The sequence below is a fragment of the Physeter macrocephalus genome, chromosome 2 (assembly GCF_002837175.3).
Source record: "Physeter macrocephalus isolate SW-GA chromosome 2, ASM283717v5, whole genome shotgun sequence".
In the NCBI taxonomy this organism is placed as follows: Eukaryota; Metazoa; Chordata; class Mammalia; order Artiodactyla; family Physeteridae; genus Physeter; species Physeter macrocephalus.
The window spans coordinates 71167676-71173418 of NC_041215.1; the positions used below are offsets into that span (position 1 = coordinate 71167676).

At 34.0% G+C, this 5743-nt stretch overlaps 1 protein-coding gene across 1 annotated transcript in view; it reads left to right on the forward strand.

Annotated features, from left to right (window-relative positions):
• The first annotated feature begins 2085 nt into the window (after positions 1-2085).
• LOC102984469 (sodium channel protein type 2 subunit alpha) overlaps positions 2086-5743 on the forward strand; it is a 147769-nt gene continuing 144111 nt past the window's right edge. The window contains exon 1 of the mRNA XM_024122214.2: positions 2086-2322. The gene's annotated coding sequence lies outside the window, so the exon portion shown is untranslated. The remainder of the gene's footprint in view (positions 2323-5743) is intronic.

A 5743-nucleotide genomic window follows, 5' to 3' on the forward strand; every position in this document is an offset into this window, starting at 1 on the left:
ATTTGCTACAGTGACTTTTACAGAGCACACTAAAAATGAAGAATGCAAATATATTTTATAATTTTTTAAAGGTATCACTTATTAATATTGAACTCCTAGTTTTATGATTAGTCAAAACTGAATTTTATGCTAGAAAGGAATACATGAAAAAAACTTTTAAGTAATTACCTATTTGCCGAGATAAATTGATTTTATGTCACATAATCTCATAGTCCTCACACTGGGGGTATTGTGTCCCCAGGAGCATGTGGTGGCATGCCTGGAGGTCCATAAAATCCCAACATAAGTTAGACACATCTTCCTAAAGGGTAAAATTTACATTCAAAATAATGAGAAAATAATTAATGTTTTAAGAAAAGTGTTTAAATGTTACATAAATTATTATAAGTTTCCATGATTTTAAAGATAAAGTGAAGCTTCAGGGATATTTCATGTTTGTGGCATCTCAGATTGTAATCTTATGAGTTCAATCTTTTTTGACCATTAGGAGTGCTTTGCTGAAAAATTTAAGATAAATTATCATAACTTATGTGCCCTGAGGGTTTTTAACAGTATCCTGTTTTTGCAGGAAACTTATGAGAGGAAATAGTTTGAGTGTACATATTTAAATAATTTGATCTGCCAAGTCACTTTAATTTTTTATTTGTGCAATGTTGTTATGTATTTTTAAAATAATACAAATATATCTTAATTATATTATAGAAATAGAAGTAAGGTAAAATTTAGAGAACCAGGTTTGTTCTTCTGACTTGCTTATTAATTAACTCTGAGCAAATTACTGAAGAGTAGACTTAAGTAACTTCATCTATTCAGTGTGGGAACTTATGCTGGAGCAATCTGCATAATATAACATCATGAAGAATAAAATGAAATATTATGTGGAGGATCCAAAGAAAGTGTGACTTATAATCATATTTTTATTGAATAGATTCATCTGCATTATGGCTTCTGGTCAATATGTATACTATACTGTGGATAAAATATTACTTAGACATTTGTATTTTAGATACTGTCACTTATTCTGGATTATATAGTACTGTTAAAAATAAAATTTATATGAAATATTACAAAGACAACATTTGAGACCAGTTTAAGACCTAGAACCTTTGAGTTCTGAAATTGGTTTTCAGCACCTCGGACAGCGTCACAGTGTTTCTGCAGTAGCAGCGAATGAAAGGCTTTGGAATATCAAAGACTAGTAGGGAGAACTTTAGTTCATACATATGTCTTCAAATTTAAGTGGTATTGTGAAAATGTTGAAGAAGGACAATCTATATGTTTATTTCAAAATTTAACAATTAACCAGGACTTCACAATTAACCATAGCAAATATAAACAAATACATATTGAGCACATAATATGCTCAGTATAACTGATGTTATTTATTATATGCATTCTTATAATAATTTAATTTTTCTCTTATCCTTCTTATAATATATAACCACACACTATAGGGTACTACAATTATCAAATTTCATATAGCATGTAATTTGATATTTGTATATTTTGAAATATCTTAAAAAGCTTGAGTCAACTAAAGATCTTCTAGTTTGTCTTTTATTAATTTCATTGTCCTGCATTAACTACAATCCTTTAACACCCCCAAATAACATTAATGACAACAACATAATGCCGAATTTCTCTAGTAGCAAAAACTTATACATCTCCACAAAGTGGTGTTCAAGAAATATAAATTTGACATCCAAAATTATTTTGTAGGAGATATATATTATTTTTGCAGATGGCAAATAAAGTTAAATAAGTTTTTAGGTAAGCAGTAAATTTTTAATAATGCTATGACAAGATTCCATTTAATTTAATTACAATGTAAGTAAATTGAAGTAAATCCCAAAGTAGGACTACAAATTTTAAAAAAATCATACGCTAATCCTGAAATGTTTACTTTACAATTAATTAAGGTAGTTGACTTCAAATACAGTGGAATTATGGGCTATAACCACATCAAACTTACTAGATGTGGCATTGCCAAGGTATCATTAATGAAAATGATTCCACTTTTGGCCAGGAGATGGAGCTGTCATGTAAGATGCTGTCATATTTATTTATTTATTTTTTAAATTTAGCATGCTGCTTTCTAACAGACAGTGGGTACCATTGAGTATGTGTCAGAACAGAAAGCTAAGGCAGAAACAGAGAGGATGCTGCGGTCGTCCTTTCTTGTTTTTTCTCCTTCAGTGAGGATGGAACACGTGAGATTTTACTTTCTGCTCTAGTGGGAATTCTGAATAACTGTGTTGGAGAATATTATATTTAACACATATGTGGATTCTGATCTATGATTTACAATTCCCTTTATTTCAGGTAAGCCAAGATGATTCTATCTTTGACCTTTCAATGAATTGTTATTTATGTTAATGATGACATTTAAAATGTGTGCTTTGTGAGCTTGGATTTGGATCTAAGAGATTCAAAAGCTGTAATTCTGTCTGTTCTGCATCTTTAAATCTTCTTAGACTGAAATGAGCTCTGACTCTGACATGCTGTATTTTAATATTTCTTTGGCTTTCTGGCCTTTAGTGTCTATCTGTGGCCATATTTGTATACCTTTTGAAGGTAAAGCTTTCAAAGTGAAGGATAGATTTTCCTTTCACAAGGCAAATACTGCTTCTTAATGGGGTGAACAAATTGTAGAAATGTAATGAAGCAGATTAACATGGCAGTGGCTTTGCCAAATCCCAGGGCTGAGCCTTCTGATAGCAGCCTCCGAGGCACGCCAACATCCTGAGCCCAAAGGCCTTCTGAACAATCCCTGCCAGTAATGATGGTACAGATTATTTATGCTTTTTTCCCTTTTAGGAAAAATATGTAAGTCATTTCTCCCACATGAGTGGAAGATTTATGTAATGTGCTTAGTAGACTTGGAATGATGGTACAGACCCTGCCCCCTCCCTCCAGTATGGATGTGAGGAGTAAACTGAAAACAAATTAATTGCTGAGAAAATGATTTTTTTCTTAGATTGTGGTGGATTTGTGATGATAGGACTGTGGCCATTTAAAATAGTTGATGTTGTATAAGATGCTCACATTTAAAATTATTTTTCATCATGTGACATTAGCTGTGCTAAAGAGTGGAATGACTCAGGAGCTGGAAATTGCATGCAACCGCCTTGCTTTTCTGCTGCTTCTCATGCTTTCCCCTAAATTCTCTTTTTATTATTATAAAAGTAACAGGAAGAAAGCAATATAGAAATCCTGTATTTAAAAGTCCCAACTGTCATTTAGATGAATTCATAATGAAATTTAAAAATATTTAAAAATTATTTTGGTAAGATTGTTTTTAAATATCTCATTCCTTCCTCTTTCGAAAGAGCAGTGTGTCTGTATGGATGTGTGTGGTGCCGGTGGTGGAGGTGGCAGGTGGAGGGTGCAGAAGGATGTTTCTGTCTTACTCATCATTTTTTCTGTAAACTGGTAGTTGTGCTGTGTCAGAGGTTGTGAAAGCTATGGAGAATGATTTTACAGAATGGTTCAAACCACCGAGAAAAAAAAATGCATTCTTTGACATTTGGGATCTATAAAGAGATTTAAGTTCCATACGATTCTATATACATGAAAAAATTTTAGGAACACAGATTATTAGCATTCATCTATCTCATTATTTAACTAAAAACACTTCTGGCTGAGAGATTAAGTGGAATTCCCAGAGCCACATAACTAGAATCAGAGGCAAGACTAGAACGCTGATTGACAGACAGTGTTCAATCTTTCATAGCAGTAACACAATTTACCTCTAGTGTGAACATATCCAAATGGCATATACCAGGTGTGCTGATATTGACTCTGTATGTGTGTGTGTGTGTGTCTGGGCAAATTTTGTGCTCAATGGTATATTATATACAGTGTTCAATTTTCTCAGGGCTCTTGACAAGGCATCCAAGAAAACTAAAACAACCGCTATGGAGATTCTCTGTTTCTTAGTATTCTTCTTTCCCCATTCGATGAGGTATGTTATTCTACTCTATGCCCATGAATGATATGGATGGTCACATACTAGCTTCCAACTCTATTCCTCCTACCTAATAGAACAGACTATAAATATGGTCGACCGACCCCTACAAGAACATCCTCTCATGCCCTCGCCTTCCTTTTTTTTTTAAACCTCCTGTGCACAGGCTGCACCCTACTTCTTCAATATCTTGAGGGGGAAAAAAGAGATTAAAATGTGTCACTTTTACATACAACATTTACAGAGTACCACAGACCTACCAAGAACTGTCCATGGGATGGATTGAGATATAAACAAAGGTACATAGTTTATCTCATGGAGTTTAACATGGAAATGTGCATGTACAGATAGTACTATAGCTCAAAATATTATAAACATCAGAATGAAGAAGGGTGGGAAAGTGAATGGGACAGGTATATGAGCACCTATCTGGTGCCAGGCACTGTGTACATCCTGAGATTCAGAATAAGCCAACAGTCACAATTTCTGTCCATGAGGAACTTAGAGCCCAGAGAAAATGATGTTAAGGGGATATGATAGTTAAATTGTATCTTTGAGAGTGAGTTGGGTATAATTAAATAAGAATATAAAGTTGTTCTTTCCAGGCACAAAGGTGAGGCAGGCAAATACAAAGAAATAGTGAACTATTGGACATTATATAGGGAAATTATAAAGAATGGTAAATAATCCAGTCTTTTGAAGCGTGAGGGTGTTGTATTTTTTTCCCCTGGAGCAGCAAAAGTAAGGATAATGAATCTGGCTTTTGATGTTATGCTTTTACATACTAACACATACTCTCACATAGAGATGTTCTGGAGGAAGGTGAAAATTTTACATCCAAGTATCAGATTAGAAGGTAAAGCTGAATATATGTATGTATGAAGCTCTGGCAAGAATTAGGTCACACATAAATGAACATCAATAGGGAATAAAAGTGGAGTGAAGATGACTGGGATATAACTTTAAGAGTAGGTGGAGTAAAACAAGTTTAGAGAGAATATTAATTGATTGTAAAAAATAATGGGATAAATTAGAGTAATAACAGTGTCATAGGAGACAAAGCAGTTAAACTGACTACCAATAGCAAACCCATAAAGTGATTTATAAGAGAATAGGGTAGGAGCTGATGGACTTTGTTATTATTAGGTCATGGATGGATTTTAAAAGAAGAGGTTTAGTAGATTTGCATAGACATGGGCTTGGACTGAGGACTAAATGGGAAATGAGAAAGCTGAAGAGTGATTTTAGATTTTAAGACATTTATCAGTGAAAGGAGATAAAGATAACATTTTTTAATCTTGAGGGGTAAGGTTCGATTTTAGTTAGGGTTAGAGAAACCTCAGCCCCTTCACAGAGTAAGGATATAAAGTCAGTAGAGAGAAAGTGAAGAAAAAAGAAACACAAAAATAAATAAAATTCCTACAGGAGACAAGACAGGGAAGGTTCAAGAATGTTTTTTTCTTTGAGACCGGAAGAAGGGGTAGGAGATGATATAAAGGAAAGCTAATATAGCTCACTTTAGGAGCCGTGTTCTTGGAAATTAAATCCTTGTCTGTAAGATAAAATATCTCTTCTATTTAAATCATTTGGTTCCTCAGAAAAGGCTATTTGTGGCATATTGACTTTCTGGAAGAAATAATTAATCCTCAGTATCAAAACACTTTCCATCAGAGAATATTTTAGTCACATTAATTCTTGGTACGCGGGCCTCTCACTGTTGTGGCCTCTCCCGTTGCGGAGCACAGGCTCCGGACGCACAGGCTCAGCGGCCATGGC